At 35.0% G+C, this 23,065-nt stretch overlaps 2 pseudogenes; both read right to left on the bottom strand.

Moving 5' to 3' along the window:
• Positions 1-5,681: 5,681 nt before the first annotated feature.
• LOC116863166 lies at positions 5,682-6,620 on the bottom strand (annotated as a pseudogene).
• A 13,546-nt stretch (positions 6,621-20,166) lies between these two features.
• LOC116863165 lies at positions 20,167-21,088 on the bottom strand (annotated as a pseudogene).
• Between the last annotated feature and the right edge of the window lie 1,977 nt (positions 21,089-23,065).

The raw sequence follows: 23,065 nt of genomic DNA, 5'->3' as shown, positions 1-23,065 counted from the left end.
GAAGGGAGGGAAAAATGAAACAAGATGAAATATAGAGGCAGACAAACTATACGAGTCTCTTAATCTCAGGAAACAAACTAAGGGTTGCTGGAGGGGAGGGAGTAGAGTGATGCGTTGGCTGGGGGATGGACATTAGGATGGGTATGTGCTATGGTGAGTGCTGTAAATTGTGTAAGACTGATGAATCAGAGACCTATACCCCTGAAACAAGTAATACATTTAGATGTTAATAAAAAAAAAAAAAAGTCAGGCTCATTCATCTTCAATTCCTTTTTATACAAGATCTTTTCTATCCAACGTAAGCCCAGGTTGGTATTGACAGATGTGGATTCCAATTTATTTCTCTCTAGCCTCATGTGAGAGAAGACAGCAAATGCCTGCCATTTTCTGCTGGGAAATTTGCCATTCATTATATAAGAAAGAGCAAGAAGCTAATAGGAAAATTATAGAATGTATGACATCCTCTCAGTCAGTATAATTTTCTCAAAACCACAGATTCCCAAATCCTGGCTATTTTTGCTCTCTAATGACACAGTTCTACACACACACACACACACACACACACACACACAAAATTTGGAATTATGTGTGATGTCTCATTAGGGAAAGTGAGTAGAATACAAAGACAATGAAGAGAAGGGGCTCAGATGGAGTTTGGAGAACTGGGGCTCCTGCTATTTAGGAATCAATCACAGGAAAAACCAGCAGAACTGAAAATGAGGAAGGATTGCCAATATGCTCAGAGAAGTCCACAAAATAATGTTTCCTTTAACCAGGGCAAATAAATGTTATTAAGTAGAAAGCAGCAATCAATTGTGCCAAATATTGCTGAAATATATTAAAATGACAAAACAAACAAACAAACAAAAAACCCCAAAGATGGCTCATGACTCTGGAAAGGTGGAGTTTGAAACAATAGAGTTAATGGATGGGTGGGTTACAGACCAGTGAGAAGGTTGAGGAGAAAATGTGAAGTAAAAATGTAGTGATGGCAATAATAGCTAAATGTAGGCAAAGGCTGATGCTTCCTAAGTTCAGACTGGAAAACAAGCAATGAGACACTTATTAAGAAGAGAATCTTTCAAGTATTCTGATCACAGTGGAAAACTTAATTTAGCTTTTATTAAATAGTATCATAAATGAAATATAAAAATAATCAAGGTAAATAAAAGTTAAAAAGATGGCATCTGTAACTAAAAATTTCACATTATAACAAACCAATGGAAAGAAATGAGTAGAAATTTGTTAGATAATCTGAATATTGCAATTATGCTACTTTTGGGGAAAAGGAAGCCTTAACGATGAGAAATGTATTCTAAAATTTAGGAAATGACATTTGAGATTTTCAGAAAAAGACCAGAGTCTACCTAACACTAATTTTTTATGGGACAATTATCTTTACCCTTTCATACATTAATGTTCAGGCAACTTAACCTTACATTATTTTTCAACTGATTAAAAATATTGGTGTTGAATTTATAGTAAGAGATAGGCAAATAAAAATTTTTAGTCAGAGCATAAGGGATTCAACTGACCAAAATATGAGATATGTTTCCCAAGACAAAGCATGGTAGCTTCTGTAAGTTTCTTTTGAGTTTCATATAAGGAGCTCTTAATCACAGGGTTTTATTTACATTTAAGAAGATTAATTGAGGAAGAACAAAAACAAGACTGTGAGCATAAGAAGATGGAGAAATCCATACCTATTAGAATTTATTTTGGAAGGGCGCCTGGGTGGCTCAGTGGGTTAAAGCCTCTGCCTTCAGCTCAGGTCATGATCCCAGGGTCCTGAGATTGAGTCCAGCATCAGGCTCTCTACTCAGTGGGGAACCTACTTCTCTTCCTCCTCTCTCTGCCTGCCTCTCTACCTGCTTGTGATCTGTCTGCAAATAAATAAATAAAATCTTTTTTAAAAAAAAGAATTTATTTTGGAAAAATTAATTAAAACAGCTAATTTTATGAACAAATCTACTAACAAATTAGAATGATATTCATAAGATAGATGCCATTGAGGGTGCCTGGGTGGCTCAGTCATTAAGTGTCTACCTTAGGTTCAGGTTATGATCCAGTATCCTAGGATAGAGTCCCACATAGGGCTCCCTGTTGGGCGGGGAGTCTGCTTCTCCCTTTCCCTCTGCCTGTTGCTCCCCTGCTCTTGCTCTATCTCTTGCTGTCAAATAAATAAAACTATTTTAAAAAGATAGATGTCATTGAGTTACTAAAAAAATAATAATAATGTATTGAGGATGCAGTTACCCAGAAAATTGAATGATTTAGTCTCCTTTGAAAAAATAGGCAATGGTCTAAGAAGATGATATTTTTAAAAAGATTGTACTTATTCATTTGACAGAGAGAGAGAACAATCAGGGGGAGTAGCAGGCAGAAGGAGAGGGAGAAACAGGTTGCCTGCTGATCAGGGAGCTGCATGCAGGGCTCAATGCAGGGCTTGATGGGGGACTCAGTGGGGGACTAGATGAGGAGTTTGTTAGGGGGGCTTGATTCCAGGACCCAGGATCATGACCTGAGCCAAAGGCAGATGCTTAACCAACTGAGTCACCCAGGCTCCCCAGAAAGGTGATATTTTAATTGAATACTTAGAGGGCTCAGGACAGTTTATACATTTGAGACAAGAAAATTTTAGAAAGCGCAAGATGTGGGAATTTTACAAAAGTATAATAGCAAGCAGAATGAAAGTGATACTACTAATACACTTTTACTCATCATTCAGAACACTCATTTTGTTAAGAAAATAAAGACCAGATATCTACCAGACAAGTCCATATTATCTGGAGAATAAGCTTAAGATAAAAATTTAATAGATAACAAGATCTTCAGTTGAAGTAATGAAAACTAAGCCTTCCTGAGTTTAAGTTTCCACCAATCATTTTGGCTCTGTATCTCTCAAAATGATCTTAGTCACTCTGAACTTTCTTTTGTTACTATACATAATGCTAATAATAATTATATTATAATATTGTTTCCATAATTATGTGATTTATATAGAATACCTAGCAGTGCATGCACCTAGTGGATGGTCAACAGTAATATAAATCTTATTTTTATATCATATTTATTGTCTGGCATACATCACTAGAGCAGCAAAGCTGGAACCATTTCTGGTAAAGCATTTTAGCATTTCAGGTGGAAGCTGTCTCAAGAAGTAAGTTGTACCTGTATTTAAAAAGCTATATTACTTGCTAAAGACCAATTTAACAAGAACAGAAGCAAAAAACAAAGAAAAATCCAGCAGTAGTAAACTCTTTGGGCAATCAGGATTGTGAGATCAAATGTTGCAGTTCTAGTAGACATAATATAAAGTGATATTTCATAGACAAAAAACATAGAAGGCCGGTGGTACAACTGTCATCTGTCTGGGGTTAGGAAGAAGTAGGAATGGGAAAGTCTTAGTTTAGAAGTGCCAGACCCTTACTAAAATTTAGAGAATCTGTGATAAATAACTTGTAAGTGACAGACATCTTAAAATATGTAAGAGAAGATTTTTCAGAATAGCTCCAAATGAATTAGTGGCTAACTTGGACAGCATGTTATTTTTTTCCTTTTTTTAAATTTAAGTTCAATTAGCTGGCATATAGTACATCACTAGTTTCAGATGTAGTCTTCAATAATTCATCAGTTGCATATAACACCCCGTGCTCATCACATCATGTGACATCCTTAATACCCATCATCCAAAGACCCTATCCCCCAGACAGTATGTTTTAAGCAAACTCATTGTATTTGGCACCTTAATAGGATCAAAATAATCAGAATAATGAGACAGTCTTAGTTCAGGTTATTCTTGAACAGCTGACCCTTGTACAATACAGATTTGACATTCACCATTCCATTTATATGGAAGTATTTTGATAAATACATACAGTACTGTAAATGTATTTTTCTTATGATTTTCTTAATAATGTTTTCTTTTATCAAGCTTATTTTATTGTAATATTACTAGATATAATACATGCAATATATAAAATATGTGTCAATAAACTGGTTATGTTATCAGTAAGTCTTCCTGTCAACAGTAATCTATTAACAGTAAACATTTTAGAGAGTAGAAAGTTATACATGGATTTTACTTTGCAAGGGGCATTGCCCCAACTGCTATGCTCTTCCGGAATCAACTGTATTAGACTGTCTCAATATGGATATACATATATGTATATGTATACATATATGTACATGCACACATACATACATATACACATGTACATATGTACATACCATGTGTGTATATGTATGTGTGTACACTGTCGCGGCCGGCACGACAAATTGATCAGGAACGTGAGGGTAAGAGGATGGTGAAAAGAAATTGAGAGACAAAGAGATGGGGGCAGGAGGAGCACCAAGGAGGATGTCCAATAGTGCCGAGTTTATTCAAGGCAGCAAGGCATTATATGGCTAACAGAAACAACTACAAAAAGGTATCTATTTTAACTGTTTACAAAAGAGTTTGCAACATGCACAGAAAATCCTTCAAGCTTTCCCGTTATCTATTTCCCAAGCACCAACAGCAGACCCTCCAGCACCAGATGTACTGACTTCAAGGCCACTCAAGACATAGTTTATGTAAGCATAGCACAATCTTGCAATGGTGTAGTCTATAGCCCGTGCAAGGACAGCAAGGACCAGCCAAGAATTTCTGACCCCGGCCAAATCGTCTGTATCTGACTAGCGAACCCGTGGGAAGTCACGCAGGCGAGCGCACAACACATAGCACAGACCCTTTCTCAGTGCTACTCGACTTTATCGACCTAAGCCTTGTGTTCGGCTCTTCAGCCTTTAAAGGAGGCACAAGTCAGGGCCTGGTTTGGTTGTCATCTCAAGCCTTAACCGTGGCCTCCCACAATACACACACACACACACACACACACACACACACATATATATATAATTACAATATTCTTGAAATCATATATGTGACCCAGATAGCTTTTAAGAAGCAGTTCATTCTACAAGCTTTACATAAACATATATTGTCCAGTTGATCATATATGTAGACTCCCTCCTGCTTATATTTTATTCAGCTGCTTAAGATAGCATTATTCAAACATATTTTCTTCTAAATAACTAGTTCCTACAGAACACACTTTAGCAAAACAATCATATTTTTAATAGACAATTTCAAAGATGAGCACTACCACTGATGGCTAATCTCTGTTAAAATTTTATTATAATTACTTTAAACATAATTATTGCCAACAAATTGTATTTTAAAAATATAAATGAATATAATGTTTATAAATTAATGAGTAATTTCAGTAAATAAACTCACTGTGTTTAAGAAAATAAACCTGATCACAAATAAAGATAGTAATAACCTTTGAATTGTGTGTTACAATAAGTATAATTCAAATTAAACAATATTTTGTAGTCTTGAGTAAGTAGGAATTATAGACAAAAGAGACAGATTGAAAAATGTGGCTCGATTTCTTTCCTATATCTAGAGGAAAAGGAAGTGAGATGAGAAAAAAAGATATATCTCATGAAGAATATAGTAACATGAACATTAAAAGCAAAGGCTTTTGTGAATAAAACTTGAAAGAGATTAAGATGAGTATCATAGGGATAAAGGGAAAAAACAGGAAACTATGTACTAAAAGCTACTATTGAATACACTGGTATTATATGAGACTACTTTGTTCATTTCCAGTATGTATTATGCAACAGGAAACTCATTTGTTTGAAAAATAAACAATTTTGTGTACTATATTCATGAAGGCTTTCTTCACCTGCTGGTTCTTCAAAGTGTAAATGAAAGGATTCAAAAGTGGAGCCATGGAAGTATTGAGCACTGCAATTCCCTTGGAAAAAAGATGTTCTTTCTTTGACTGATGGTTTAACATACATGAAGATGCAGCTGCCATAAGAAAGGGATATCACAATCAAGTGAGAAGAACATGTTGAAAAGTTTTTTTCTTCTGCTTACTTGAAGGGATTTTTAGAATTGTTAAGGCAATATAGGTATATGATAGTAACACCATTATCAATGTGACTACGAGTGTCACCAAAGCAGAGATGTATCCCATTGTCTCTAAGAGCTGTGTATCTGAGCAGGAGATCTGCAGCAGAGGAGTTGTATCACAGTAGAAATGAGCAACAATTTTAGAGGCACAGAAGTCAAGATTTAGGCCTAGAAAGAGAGGTGGAAAGATGACCAAAAAACCAGCAAACCAACAACACAAGACAAGTTGAATACAGACCTTACTGTTCATGATGGTTGTGTAATGCAGAGGCTTACAGATGGCAACATAGTGGTCATAGGACATAGCAGCTAGCAAGTAAAATTCAGATGTACCAAGAAGGAAGGCAAAAAACACTTGAGTTGCACAACAATTAAAGGAAATGGTTTTGTCTCCAGTTGCCATAGTAACAAACAATTTAGGGATGCATGTAGTAGTATAGGAAATTTCTAGGAAGGAAAAATTCCGAAGGAAAAAATACATGGGGATCTTGAGGTGAGTATCCACCAGGGTGAGTGTGATGATGGTCAGATTGCTAGTGATGCTCAACAAGTAGGTGAGAAGCAGAAAGACAAATAACACAACTTTCAACTGTGGGTCATCAGTCAAACCTGCCAGGATAAACACTACCACTTGTGTGCAGCTTTCCATTACTGACCTTTACTTTTGCAGGTCTAACTAGAAAAGAAAGGAAGAAAGAAATTGATGATCCCAATGGAAAAATAACAGTATTTAAGTGTTTAAAGTTAGTAAAGTGATATTTCAGATAGAATACAATGCTCATTCATGTTTTGAAGATGGATATGCCAGGAAGAACTATAGTTTGCATTTCCAGAGCAGCTGGACAGAGAATTTCATCCTTAATTCAGTTCTACCAGAGAATAACCTATGTGATTATAGCAATTGTTGAGCATTTTTATATAAGAGGAAATATCACAGGGAAATTAGAGTGCATTTTAAAACATGGAAAAATGCCTCTTCTCTCTTGATTTTATGTAAGAGTTGAGATAGATCCCATTTCCTATTCAATTAAGAGATTTTCATTCTAGAACCAAAATGATTATTGTCATTAAAAGTACATCAGAAAATGTTTTCATAAAATATACAACACTTGATCCTGTTAATAAACAGGGTTACTATAGCTTTACCATTTTACTCAACTAATCAAATTCAAGTGCCTGATTCTTCTGTTATTTCTTTCATGGCTAATGAGATACAATTTCAGAGAAAATTAATATGAAATACCATGAATGGTTTTATTTTCTATCCTTCTTAGTATTTCCATCCCATCAATCTCTGTTATCATCCCTTTCTTCCCATGTTGTACTCTCAAACAAAATCAGTAGGAACAGTCTGGTAATATTGGCGTGTGTAATAAAAAAAAAAAGTGCAGTTTTCCTCTAAAAGTAATGATTCTGAAAAATGAAAAAAAAATGATAGTAGTGGATATATAAGTAGATAGAAATATATAAATAGGGTTTCAGGAAATTGCATAAGCAGGGAGAAAGATAAAGATAAAGCTTATGGAAACCTAGAGATGCTATGGTTTTTAGAAATAGCATAGTGAAGGGTGCCTGAATCAGATAAATGGCAGGCTCTTGATTTTGGCTCAGGTCATGATCTCAGGATCCCAGATTAAGTCCCACTCCATGCTCAGCATGGAGTCTGCTTCTCTCCCTCTCCCTCTGCCCTTCCCCCTGCTCTCTGTCTTTTTTTTCTCTCAAATAAATAATAAATCTTTAAAAAAAAGAGAATAGTGAGTTTATGGGGAAAAATTAAAAGAAGTAAATGAGTAAAAATTAAAAGAAAATTATAACAAAAATTAGTGTAATCTTAAAATTAATAATATGTAAATTAGTATTAGTAAATAAAAATTACAAGAAAATGTTTACCATAAAATTTCTTTCCTTCTGCTTCTATGCTTTACACTTACCATTTTATTCTTTATCTAAAATACAGACTGAAAAGCTGAACAACTTGAGGTCAGCATGGCCTAAAAGAGATGAAGAGTATTTGGTAAGTTTCAAATACAGCAAATCACAAAAGAGTGATGACAAAATTTTAGAAGACATGTATTTCCCTATCATAAGGATATTCAAATATTTGGCTAACAAGTAATTAAATAAATATTAACTACAGATAACTATGGTTATCACAACACATGGCATATATTAAATGAGACAATCAGATTGTTCTGGTTTGCACACCTATCAAATTGGAGATCAGGATTAAGTTTGAAAGAGGATTTTTTCCTAAATTGTCCTCTGAAAAGTACAATCTGTACCAACAATTATAGGGCAACTTATAGTGCCTTTTTTTTTAAATTAATGATTCTAAGGAAGATTTCTTTTTTCAGTATCTTCATATCAAACACGTAAAATAATTAAGGTTTAGTAATGGGACCCAGATAGAAAATATTTTCTGGTTTGAGAATTTTGATATAATTATTTCCAATCTCTAAAACATACATTATTATTTCAAAGACATATACATAAAAATAACCATACAAGTACAAACAAAATTTGTTTCCAGTTATACCTGGAGGCATTTATAGGAGAATTCTCAGATTAAAAAATAAGATCTGTTGTCAGTTATGTTAATAACTGAGTGGATAGAAGTAAGGACTGTTGTTTTTCCTCCACAGTCCTTTTACATTCACATAATTGTAAAGTGATGAATTATAAATTTTTCTTCATTTACACAAATTACTCCAATGGCAACAACTGTAGGAATGCTTATATCTAAATCACCTTAAGCACAGTTTTATTATATAAGGTTATTTTTTTGTCCAACTTCAACAGATACACACAGCAATAATCCCCCCAAGATGCATTGTACAAAAGTTAACAAGGTCACATTACAAAACTGTTAGAAATCACACCTAGGTTAGATATTGTGAAAATTAGTGAAATTTTTAAAAAGTAATGTTTTTTAATACTTAATTTTCATTGTATTCTGTCTTTTTCCATGATTTTTTTAAATCACAGTTTAAAGGTTAGAAAAAGTAGGGTTAATACCATAATGGTAAAAATAGGAGAAAATGGGTTAAAACATATCTAATGGAATTATGGCCTTTAAACTTTAGACATACCAATTCTTTTCACCATTTGAGTCATAAGTCAGTCTGCCAAAAACACTTAAAAATTAAACACTTTTTTTGGAAACCATTAAACAGACTTATTCAGAAAAGGATCTCTGGTTTAATATTTAACTTTTTTATCATCAGGCTGAACAAACCACACTGGCATTCCATTCCTCTCTGAAGGAGTCTCCCTTTATCCCACAATCTATGATTATTTGTCTTTTCTATTCATAACTACTTTGTAAATGGCTTTAGGGCTTTTTTTCCAGATTTGTAGACTAGTATATTAAATTTCCCCATTACTATAATTTACTTATTTATGTATTGAATGCTTTTCTTAGTATTATTCGCAGTGCCATATAAAATTCATGAACACTTGATCCCATTGAGTATTTATGCTTTCTGGGCCCTAAATGAAAATATCTAAAGATTATGACGAGTTCCCAGAAGATATGAGATCCAAGAACACCATTCCCAAGGGTTATAAATTTATACATTATACATGAGTTCTCCCTGGGCACTAAATACTTAAAAAAATAAATTATATATATTTTTTCAAAGCTACTTTTAACTATGTCTCCAAAGTTTTCAGTATAGATGTCCCTAATCTGAGCTTGCCCTTCCACACAGGTGTGTTTTGATATCCCAAATACATAGATAAAAAATTGGAAGTTTTAAAAGCAAAGATTAGGGGCGCCTGGGTGGCTCAGTGGGTTAAAGCCTCTGCCTTCAGCTCAGGTCATGATCCCAGGGTCCTGGATCATCGGGCTCTCTGCTCAGCAGGGAGCCTGCTTCCCTTCCTCTCCCTCTGCCGGTCTCTCTGCCTACTTGTGATCTCTGTCTTTCAAATAAATAAATAAAATCTTAAAAAAAAAAAAAAAAAGCAAAGATTATTTTAGTTGGTAATAACCGGTGACAGTATTAGCTGGAGAATTTATCAGCCAGTCGTAGAAAAAAACTGTACCTGAAATAGCTAAAATTTTATGTCCTATATGTTATTTTGTTTCTATTCTAAATTTAGTCTTTCCTCCAAAAGTCTTTGCAAAATGACCTAGTAAACTTATATTTCATAACTTATATTTCATAACACCCATTCTTCACTTCCTCAGTATTAATGGAGTATTTATCTATGTCTATAGCTAGACTTCCCTGCAACTTGTTGTGACCATGTAACTAAATTATGAGCAAAGGTTATAAGTGAAGATATGCAATTTCCATGGATTATCATTTGATGAAAGAGGTTTGCTCTTTTCCTCTTTACCCCCCTCTCATTGTTGTGATACCAGCACATGGGAAGGCAAGCCATTTAGAGCCATGAATATGAGCAACCATACTAGGAATACACTGGCTGTTCAACAAGAGGGAGTACACCCAGGTTCCTGACACCATTGCATTAACTTAGAAACAAGTGACTTCATGGAGGAGTTTCAACATACCAGACTGAACATTTAAATAAGATAAAAGTAAAGCTATTATTGATTAAAGTGTTACAATATTTGTCTTTCTTATATTCTACCAAATCAATGGTATATTTTTTAAGATTTTATTTATTTATTTGACAGAGAAAGAGAGAAATCACAAGTACACAGAGAGGCAGAGAGAGAGGGGGAAGCACAGAGTCCAATGTGGAGCTCAATCCCAGGACCCTGGAATCATGACGTGAGCCGAAGGCAGAGGCTTTAACTCACTGAGCCACCCAGGCACCCTTAAATCTATGGTATTAATCAAAGCCTGATATTTTACCTCGAGTCTAACAGGTTGGCCAACCATCATTTCACAGATTCTGAACAGAGGGATCCTATTGGGTCAGTGACAGAAAGCTTTATTACTTATTATATAGCAGGAAGCAGGTGCTTCATATTCTTATCAGTTCCCTTTCTCTGCAAAGAAGGGCTCTAATGGGTATTGTGTTACACAGTGTACCTACATCTAAAGCTGAGGAATCCCTAAATTAGTAAATTCTCAGTCTTTTAAAGAGGAAAACCTTCCTAAATTTGTCCTACCAGAAGGCAATATCTTTTTTTAAAATTATTATGTTCAGTTAGCAGTCAAAACCACAGGGAGATACTACCTTACACCAGTTAGAATGGCAAAAATTAACAAGACAGGAAACAACAAATGTTGTCAAGGATGTGGAGAAAAGGGAACCCTCTTACACTGGTTGGTTGCAATGGAAGCTGGTACAGCTACTCTGGAAAATAGTATGGAGATTCCTCAAAAAGTTAAAAACTAGAGCTACCCTATGTCCGAGCAGTTGCACCACTAGGTATTTATCCCAAAGATACAGATGTAGTGAAAATAAGGAACATATGCACCTGAATGTTCATAGCAGCAGTGTCCACAATAGCCTAAATGTGGTAGGAGACCAGATACCCTTCAAGAGACGAATGGATAAAGAAGATACATTCATATATACAATGGAGTATTACTCAGCCATCAGAGAGGATGAATACCCATCATTTACACTGACATGGGTGGAACTGGAGGAGATTATGCTAAGTGAAAGAAGACAAGCAGAGAAAGACAATTATCACATGGTTTCACTCATATGTAGAACATAAGGGATGTCATGAAGGACATTAGGGGAAGAGAGGGAAACTGAATGGGAAGGTAGTATTTTTAATATACTTCTAAGGGGAAAAAAATCTACCAAATCTGTTGCAAAATATTCCTGAATAGAGAGTCCAGAGCAAAAGCTATCTCAACATGTAGAAATGTTTCAGAATTTCCACCCACAAAATCCATCCCTCATTTCTAAACCAACTCAGCTTCTGCTGCAAATTCACCTAAGTATGTTCCTCTGTTGTCGTCTCTAATTAATCTGCAGGTCTCTTTTATCACTCCCAAGATGCCAGTCACAGTGTTCTCCAAAGGGATGCAAGCCAGTGACTAGCCCTCACACAAGTATAAACCCAAGAGTGCCTAAGGTCTCCTAGAAAGAGTTTACAATTTTGGAGGTTGGCAGCCAAGTTAAAAATCCATCATTCATATTACAGGTTAGTAATGCTTCTGACATAGCTTTCAGCTGGCTCTCAGGGCTCCCAATTCAATAACTTGTTTTTGGACGGACTGCTTAAGTATATTTAATCCAATCTGTCCTATTTGTTCAAGCCATCAGCCATGTGACATTAGTCTGCTCCACTATATGACTTAAAATAGGAGTGAGGAAGACATTTGGAAGTGTTTTCCCTGACTAAAATAAAAAACACAAGGAAGAACACATATTGGTGAGGATGTGGAGCAAAAGGAACCCTTGTTCACTGTTGGTGGGAATGCAAATCAGAAGAGCCACTGTGGAAAACACTATGGAGATTCCTCAAAAAAAAAAAAAAAAAAAATAGAACCACCATATGACTCAGCAATTCCACTACTGGGTACTTACCCAAACAATTTTAAAGCGTTAATTTGGAAGGATATTGTACCCCTATGTTTACTGCAGCACTTTTTACAAAGAGCCAAATTATGGAAACAACACAACCCAAGTATCCATTGATAGATTGTCACGGCCAGCACGACAAATTGACCAGGAAAACATGAGGGCTAAGAGGATGGTGAAAAGAAATTAAGAGACAAAGAGATGGGGGCAGGAGGGACACTGAAGATGATGTCCAACAGTGCCAATTTTATTCCACATCTTACAATCATTTATAAGGCAGACCAGAATAGGAGGAGTAATACATCAGTACCTAGTCAGATGACCGCAAGTTTCTATAACAAGTTTACATTGACTACAAGCAAACCTCGTGATGTCAGGTAGTTTCGGCTAAAGCCATTAGCAAGAATCAACCAGGGAGTGGGTTATGGGAGGTACAGAACAACAAGGACCAACTAAGAATTCATGACCCTGACCACATTGTTCCCTTCTGTAGGGGGAGTGTGTGGGAAGTTACATAGGCGAGCGCACGACACATAGCACAGACCCTTTTCTCAGTGTACTCAACTTTCCCATCCTTAACCTTGTCAAGATGTCTGGACTTTGAAGATGACACAAGTCAGGGCCCGGTTTGATCCTCGACTCCAAACATGCCGTGGCCTCCAACAACAGATGAATTGATAAAGAAGATATAATAATTATCTATCTTTCTAGTATCTATCATCTGCCTATCTATATATCCATCATCTATCTTCAATTGTATATACATATACAAGTGGATATTACTCAGCCATAAAAATGAATGAAATCATTTACAACAAGGATAGATCTAGTGGATATAATGCTAAGTGAAATAAGTCATTCAGAGAAAGACAAATAACATGATTTCTCTCACATGTGGGATTTAAGGAACAAACAAAGAAAAAGAGACAAACCAAAAAGTAGACTCTTAACTGTAGAGAACAAGCAGATGGTTATCAGAGGGTAGGTGAATGGAGGGATGGGTGAAATAGGTGAAGGGAATTAAGAGTACACCTATCATGATGAACAATGAAAAATGTATACAATTTCTTTTGATGGCTGCATAGTATTCCATTGTGTATATATACCACCTCTTCTTTATCCATTCATCTGTTGATGGACATCTAGGTTCTCTCCATAGTTTGGCTATTGTAGACATTGCTGCTATAAACATTCGGGTGCACGTACCCCTTCGGATCACTATGTTTGTATCTTTAGGGTAAATACCCAGTAGTGCAATTGCTGGGTCATAGGGTAGTTCTATTTTCAACATTTTGAGGAACCTCCATGCTGTTTTCGAGAGTGGTTGCACCAGCCTGCATTCCCACCCACAGTGTAGGAGGGTTCCCCTTCCTCCACATCCTCGCCAGCATCTGTCATTTCCTGACTTGTTAATTTTAGCCATTCTGACTGGTGTGAGGTGATATCTCACTGTGGTTTTGCTTTGTATTTCCCTGATGCCGAGTGATATGGAGCACTTTTTCATGTGTCTGTTGGCCATCTGGATGTCTTCTTTGCAGAAATGTCTGTTCATGTCTTCGGCCATTTGCAACGACATGGATGGAACTAGAGGGTATCATGCTTAGCAAAATAAGTCAATCAGAGAAAGACAGCTATCATATGATCTCCCTGATATGAGGAAATGGAGATGCAGCATGAGGGAGTTAAGGGGGTAGGAGAAGAATAAATGAAACAAGATGGAATTGGGAGGGAGACAAACTATAAGTGACTCTTAATCTCACAAAACAAATTGAGGGTTGCTGGAGGGAGAGGTGTCGGGGGAGGCGGGTGGGGTTATGGACATTGGAGAGGGTATGTGCTATGGTGAGTGCTGTGAAATGTGTAAACCTGGCGATTCACAGACCTGTACCCCTGGGGATAAAAATACATTATATGTTTATTAAAAATAAATAAATGAATAGACAAATTTTAAAAAAAATGTATACAATTGTTGAATCACTATATGGTACACTTAAAATGAATATTGCACTGTCTGTTAATTTTATCAGAATTAAAATAAATTTTGAAAAGAAGTATTTTGCCTGTGGGTGAAGGTAGGTGTGTGGGGTGACTAGGAGGTGCTGGAGTGGTTCCCTATTATCTCTGTTATCTTCATCTGATGCAGGATGGCTTACCTAAAAGTCAAGCAAATTTAAAATTCTTGCACTGAAGTATTTGTCTTTTGGAGAAAGGCTCCAGAGACAGTTCTTAGTGGCAAAGATCATTAATAGTCTTCTGGGTCTAAAGTGTCCTCTTCCCTGATAACAGGTTTTCTCTATCTCTCTCTCTCTCCACTTCCATAAAATCTGAGTAGTCCATTCCACACCTATAATTTCATCCAGTTTCCAGTCATACCCTTCTCACACTCAGACCCCTCATCTAGAGGAGTCAGGGGATGAGGGACAAGGACAATTTTATAAAATTTACCAAGAATTAAGCTTGAATCTATGTGGCCATGTTACCATCTGGAATTTGTACCAACTAAACAGATTTGAGTTTGTTAAAGCAATAATAAAACAATGTATTGGGTGATATTATTAAATACGATAGGTCTGTGTCACAACCAAGACCCTGAGCTTAGAAAAATACCAGTACTTTAAAGAGGCTGCCAGTAAACCTGCCCAGTCTTGCCCAGTGCAGGACATTATCTTAATTCCAGTTAGGAAAAAAACAAAACAAAAAAACTGCCTTCTACCCTTGAAGAATAAATGATCTTTATCTTCATTGCTGAATGATATAAAAACAATTGTAAAAGTAATGTAGAGCAAGAGTTAATACAAGATATGTAGAAAGTCCATGGAAAATTGGCACTCAAAAGTCATGACTGCACAGCTGGTTGCATGAAATACACTCTTAAGGAGGATTTTTTTTTTATTTAATTAGCTATCTGAACTTGAAGTGTTTGAAAACAGTAAGAAGATAAGATATCAGGAATCCTTAGAATCAAGTATTGATGAGTTACTTAGATTATCACTTAGAAAGAAGCTTCTATTGGGGCACCTGGGTGGCACAGTCAATTAAATATGTGCCTTTGGCTCAGGTCATGATCCTGGGGTCTGGGATTGAGCCTTGCTTTGGGCTCCCTGCTCAGCTGGGAGCCTGCTTCTCCCTCTCCCTATTTCCCTCCCCTTGCTTATGCTCACTCTCTCTCTTTCTCTCAAATAAATAAAATCTTAAAAAAAAAAAAAAAAGAAAGAAGCTTGCTTGAAAGGATAACCTTTTTCAAAGTAAATAGAGATGATACAGAACAATATGATAAGCATGTGAAATATATTCACTATCATAAATATCTATGGTGCTATAACTAATAATGTTTTATGGCATATTTGAAAGTTGCCAAGAGAATAAATCTTAAAAGATCTCATCACAAGAAAAAAAAAATGTAACCATGTATGGTGACAGATTGTAACTAGACTTATTGTGGAGATGATTTTGCAGTGTATATAAATATCAAATCATCATGTTTTACACCTGAAACCAAAACAGTGTTATATGTCAACACTTCAGCTGAAAAAAAAAAAAAGGATCAGAACCTCTTTTGTTTTCAGTAACAACTGACAAAAGGCTATAAGAGATAAGAAATTTCTTGAGGGTAGTCATGGGAACTCCATGGTTTGCTGAGTATAAATCAAGCTAAGAATTTAAAGCCACAAACTTGTCATTTTCTTTCTCTATATAGTTAAATACAACCTTCCTGCCTTGCAGCACGATAGTGAATATATTTCACATGCTTATTGGCTAACATTCAAACCTCAAAAAAGAAAACTTAAATACCAAAAAGTATTGTAGTAATTGTTCTAGTCCATTTGGACTACTATAACAAAATATCAGAAGACTCTATGTCATACATAAAAAGAAATGTATTTCACACAGTTCTGGAGCACGGAAAACCGTGTTCAGAGTGTCAGTGTGGTCAGATAAGGGCCTACTTCCAGTTTTCTGTTTTCTCATTGTATGCTTACATGGTGGAAGGAGGGGGACAGAATTCTCTGGGGTCCTTTCATAAGAGTACTAATCCTGTTAGTGTTTTCACGCCCATGATCTAACTACATCCCAAAGGCCCTATCCCCTAACACCATCACCTTTGGAAGTTAAAATTTCAAAATATGGATTTTGGGGTACCTGTTAAGACCATAGCAATAATTCATCAACTTACATTGACAAAAGCCTGGGGGAATATATGTGACAATAGATTCTAAGGGTGATATACCAGAGAGAAAGTAAATATAACTCCATGTCAGGGTGAATTTTTTGATATATTTTTAATGATTGTGGGGTTTGTTTTTGTTTTTGTTTTGGCTCTAAATTAGGCTTTTACTTCCAGAAAGCTAGTTTACCAGCACATCATAGATCAGGGTGAGGTCTGAGTAGTGATTGTGGTTTTAATGGAAGTGTTCAAGCCTCTGATGATGGCTATAATTTTTTGTTCAATTAGTTAACTACTTGAATTTGTGAATGACTTATCCTGATTAAAGCTGAAATATTAGAAAAATAAGTCCAAGATGTAGAATGACAGCAATATGGAACATTATTTAATGCACAGGAGGGTATTAAAAACATTGAAAGGTTTTGTAACTGCTGGTCTGAAGTGAAAGTGGGAGATAATTTCATTACAGTGAGCTTCCTCATTTCACTGGAAATGATGGGACTATGGGAAGGCAGAGGTCATGTAATAGCAATTAGCTGACATTGGCAAGATGGATACGGTTACTTATTAGTTGGTAGAGTTAGACTGAATATCAAAATTGTGTGATATGCATTAGTTTGAAAAAGACATCATGCTGCTCCTAAGGCTAAAATAAATAGACAATCCATTAACTTCCTATTTGACCTACATAATTGAAAGAACTCTAGTTTGGGTGAAAGGAAGGATGATATAGCCATCGAATGGTGTTAGACTCCTTATCCAAATAAAGACTTTAGTCTTTATTCATAGAGCCAGAACCCATTAAGGAAGTTATCCTTGAGGAAGAGTCATGCGTTGATATTAGTATCTTAATCACCTTCCAATTTTCCTGAAAGTATATAAATTCTTTTGTCAGGAAAACTGTCCACTGAAGAGGGTAAAATCTGGAACTCTCTGGGATTGTTTCACCTCATCTCTGAGCTAATCTTAATTATTATGATAATAAAATGCCAGGGTACACACTTACTCGAGTGGAGAATAATGAGGGTGGAGAAAGTTTTATTGATAAGTGGCAGTTATGTGTTAGTCTCATTTACAGTGATTCTATTGCATGTGAAAAATCATCCTGATATATTGTTAAAAGAGATATACTCAGGGCCAAGTAGAAAACCATGGAGTTCACCCTTATAAACAAATAATAAATCAAAGCATCTTTCCCTGGAAAAACTGTAGTACTTGATACTACCATCAAATAAATACTTTAAAAAATGATGCAGGAATGGTAATCCATTCCACATACCCATTTAATTCAAATATTTGCTTACCCTATCCCAGATGAATTTTAGAGGGTAACAGTAGATTCATATGCTGAATTAGATTATAACACGAAATGCAATGTGTTTTAAGTTATGGACCACTTATTGGTTTAAATCAAAACAATATTGGCACTAAATATTGAGTTATTGAATTTTAGATTTTTTGTTGATTAATAGAACATAACAGGTAGATTGCATCACCTTGAAATAATAAAACAGATAAGAAATCAGACCTTCATCCTTACTTTAGGGCCATCCCTAGCCTTTTGCTATTATTTAGACGTTGGACAAGCAAACCCAAATCTGCAGTTCAAGCCCACAGGCTGTTTTTGTACAGTCTTCCATCTAAGAATGGTTTTTACATTTGAAGGTTCAGAAGAGGAAAGAGGAGGAGGTTGAGGGAGTAGGGAGGATAGGAGAATGGAGGAAGCATATAAGGGTATGTTAAGATATATTTTTTAAAAAATGTATCAGGGACTCAGAACTCAGGCAAAATATTTTTAAATACTTATTAAGAGAAATATATGATTTTATTTTACAAATAGACATATTCCAATTTTCTCTTTTATATGATAACAAATACCCATCAATCGTATATACTTTCATGAAGATATTTCTCTACCATTCTGTTCCAAAATACATGATATTTTATTTATTTTTTTTAATTTAAATTCAATTAGCCAATATATAGTACATCATCAGTTTCTGATGTGGTGTTTAACGATTGTATATAACACCCAGTGCTCATATCATGTGCCATTCTTAATGCATGGTATTTTAACAGTGTGTGAAAAAGTAACCAGTTTTCAAAAGAGAGTTGTAGCAAGCAAAAGAAATTTAGAAATTGATTGTTTGAAATTAGTGCCATAGTTATTGCTACTGAAGACTATATAAGCTCAATAATTATGAAAATTTCTCATCCACCCATTTGGAAAACAAAATTATTATAATCTCTATTAAAATATTCTAAGTAAAAATTTCTGTGCACTTTAAAAATGTTTATATAAAAATAAAAGTTTAGGCAGCACATTAACATTAGAGCAGACAGAATTTCAGTAATTCAATATCAAAAACAAATTCAAATAGAACAGAAAAATAATTACTGTGACTCCCTTATTTTGATGTGATCAGCATGCAGTGTGAAGCATTAGTTTTGAACTATGAAGACCCTTCTTTTTTAAAATTTATTTATTTATTTATTTGACAGAGATCACAAGTAGGCAGAGAAGCAGGCAGAGAGAGATGGGGAAGTAGGTTCCCTGCTGAGCAGAGAGCCTAATGCAGGGCTCAATTCCAGGACCCTGAGATCATGACCTGAGCTGAAGGCAGAGGCTTTAACCCACTGAGCCTCCCAGGTGTCCCTATGAAGACCCTTCTAATTACCAAGATCAGATAGGCTTAGAATAAGAATTTCATTTAACTTATCACATAATAGACTGATACTTGCAAATATAATAATACATGTTATATCAAATTGAATTTTATAGTTGTACTATTAACATTAAAATTAATTTATATCATAAATCTGTATTATAAACTATATTGATTCTTTTGCTTAATGTCTTTGCTTAATTTCTATTTTTCTATTAACATGTTTAAATATTCTATACTATAGTGAATATATAATTTATAAACAAATATACAGATACTGTGAAATTCAAGTGTTTTTGTTTGTGGTTTTTTTTTACTGGTAGAGTATATGATAAAGAATAATAATAATAAGCAAAAGAAATTTACAAATTGATTATTTGAAGTGACTGCCATGACCTCGATTTACAGAAACAAAAGGATTCCATATTATTTAAGGACATAGTGGTTAGTAATTCAATATCTCTAATAGTTATAGGTCAATTCCCATTTTTTATTTTGCCTTGACTCAGTGACAATTTGTGCATTTCGAGAAGTATGTGTTTCTCAGCTACGTTTCACAAATCTAGGTGGTTCATTAACTCTATATAGAATATGTGGAAAATTGAATCTGTGAATTCCAGAACAGTGGAAAAGAACATGGAAAAATTTTAGTCTATTTTGTCCTCCTCTGAGATAATTTTTAGAGGAAATAGATAAAATCACCAAATAAAAAGGCATATTATTTTGGCCTAAATAAAGGACAGATAAAGGGAGAGAATTAAGCTTTGGAGAGTAATTAGACCACCATGAAAATTATAGCAAGAAAAATAGTTATTATTATTTTGAATATAAGAATTAAGAGTTCTATGAAGCACTTTATCCTTCTTGCTTTATTTTACTCATAACCTCAGTAATATCACTAAAATGATTCACTTCACTGAGAAAATCTCAATCTTGATCATGTGCTTAAAAGCATCTTGCACTTGTTTGTTTCTCAGTGTAGAAGTGAAGGGATTCAACATGGGGGCAACAGAAGTACTGAGCAGGTCTATCCCTTTATTTAAAGATAGTCTGTCCTTTGCAGAGGGTTTCACATACATGAAAATGCAGCTGCCATATGAAATGGACACAACTACCATGTGAGAAGAACATGTAGAAAATACTTTCTTCCTCTGTTGAGAAGAAGTTATCTTCAGTATAGTCCTGATGATGTTTGCGTAGGAGAGAATCACTAATATCAGTGTAACCAGGAGGGTCAAAATGGCTGAGAGAAATGCCATTAAATCTATTACATCTGTGTCTGTGCAAGGAGAAAAATTGCAGAAGAAATGATCTGTAGCGTTGTCTGCACAGAAATCTAGCTGGAGACCCACAAGGAGTGGTGGAACAATTACTATAAAACCAGCCAACCATGAAGCAAAGACCAACAAGTTGCAGACTCTGTCACTCATGATGGTGGTGTAATGCAGGGGTTTGCAGATGACCACATAGCGGTCATAAGACATGGCAGCCAGCAGAAAAAATTCAATTGCACCCAAGACAATAGTAAAAAAACAGCTGTGTTGCACAACTATTTTAAGAAATGGACTTATCACCTGTTGCCATACTGGCAAGAAATCTGGGAATGCAGACAGTTGTGAATGAAATTTCTAAAAATAAGAAACTTCAGAGGAAGAAATACATGGGTGTCTTTAGATGAGAGTCCAGTAGGGTGAAGGTGATTATGGTTAGATTCCCACTGACACTCAACATGAAGGTGAAAAGAAGGAGAAGAAAAATGACCACTTGTAATTGTGGATTATCAGTCAGTCCAAGAAGAATAAAGGTTGTTACTGTGCTGTGGTTTTTCATTGCTGACTTCCAAAAAAAAATAATTTTAAAAAGTAAGAAAAATGAGAAATAAAGGGTATAATCTTGCATGAGATACCTATTAGCTTGAGATTGTCCATACATGTGTTGCTCCTGCCACACAACCCTCCTTCAGTGTTATGCTAGTCAGCAGTAACAGCTTCTAAAAACTTGCTCATATAATTTGTACTCAAAATTTCACTAACCGAGTGCAACTCTAGGAGTGTCATTTCTCAAGTGTCATAAATTCAGGCATTCCAAAAGGATAATATATGGCATATAAAAATAGAACCAAAGAAAAATCCAGAAAAATTGTCATAATATTTTAACTTGTGTCTTCTGTAGTTGCAATTTTTCCCCAATCTACTTAGTTCAGATTAAGTTATTTTACACCATCAGGTAACTCATTCCTCTTTGCTAAACTTATCTCTTTCTCAGTTTATTACTCCTTATGATAGTATTCTGTAAGTTAGATTTCAGCTGAGGACTCCTTGCCTTTTAAAAATCAAAAATTTGACCTAAATACCTGAGTGGGGATTCAGTACTTTCACCAAACTCCCATAAATTCTTCAAGATTGAAATCCTCATGAGCACTTTAGGTCTGTTTTCCCCTTTTTCCTGAAGACTTGGGTGTACTTTTGTCTCACTCACCCTGGTTATTCTCGTTTCTCTGATATGGACCCAAGTAGATAGGAAGTATATCCTCATGCATGATGACTGTGTTGTTTATGTAGCATTCTTTATTTACTTTTGCAGTAACAGAGGAGGGTTCTAGAAAACAAGCCATTTTAAAAAGATGTTATCTAGTCATGCCTGGTAGTTTGTTTTAGTGTCATTGCTCTGCATGGCTCCCCCTATTGCCATGGTATCCTCTTTTCTCTTACTCATGTCCTTCTTCTCTTCTCTTATTCACTTGTTTTGTGGTTAGCACCTTAAAATTCAGAATTTTAATGGCCTTTTCAATGTTTTTACTTTCCATCTTTTTCATACCATGCCTACATCCTCATGTTTATCATCTCAAAAGTGTATTACCAAATTTTTCTAAAGCATGACCATATTTTCCTTAAGAAGAATGTCATGTCATATATAGTTTTAAACCTATTATATGTATTTTAAAGCTATTACATTTCACACAGTCCAGTTCAGGTGTTAAAAAATATAGAGATATTTCCAATGGTTATAAATAATTACAATAGGACTAAGATTTTTTTCCTCTTTTACTTCATTCCTTTCTTACATTTTTCCTTCCCTTCCCCAGACTCCCCAATGTATCATTTATCTAAAAATGTCTACATTCTGGCTATATAAGCATAATTTATACTCAGTGATTAAATTTTTGAAATCTAAGTTTGGTCTACTTTCCTTTTCTAAGGTTGGTCTATTTTTTAAGGTAAAAAGCATAAGAAAATGTCAGTCAACAAAGGATGAATTATATAGGGTACCAAATTATAAAGTTAGAAGTGAATTCATATATGCATACTCCCAAGCTAAATTTAAATTACAAAACTGCAAAAAAAAAACCCTAAAAAGTATTGAAACTACTTGACATCATTATCTTCTTTTAACTCCAAATAAAATACTTGGTGAATGGCAATAAAATAGTCACTGTTTCTGACCATTTTTATAAGCCCAGGGACTTCTGTAACTACTTCCGCAATTTATCAGTAAGGGAGAGGAGATTCCTTTGGGATATGAAACTGGATATTTTATGAAATGTTTAAATTCTATTGAATTCAATAAGAGCAAATTTCTCAAGTTTAGTACTAATTCATTTTTCCAATGTCATATTTTACAATATTCACAATGATCCTGTATACCAAAAACATATGTAATTATAATTATCTGAGGAAAACAACATATTCATTTAATAAAATACATTTCTGAGATTCTTTTGAATGTTATGAAGGATATCTATTCAAAGCTTGATTCCAATGAAATGAAGGTTCAAAGATTCCTTATTAGGACAAGTCAACTGAGTTG

The sequence above is a fragment of the Lontra canadensis genome, unplaced genomic scaffold (assembly GCF_010015895.1).
Source record: "Lontra canadensis isolate GAN:19392208 unplaced genomic scaffold, GSC_riverotter_1.0 scaffold636, whole genome shotgun sequence".
In the NCBI taxonomy this organism is placed as follows: domain Eukaryota; kingdom Metazoa; phylum Chordata; class Mammalia; order Carnivora; family Mustelidae; genus Lontra; species Lontra canadensis.
This window is presented reverse-complemented; position numbering and strand designations above follow the sequence as displayed.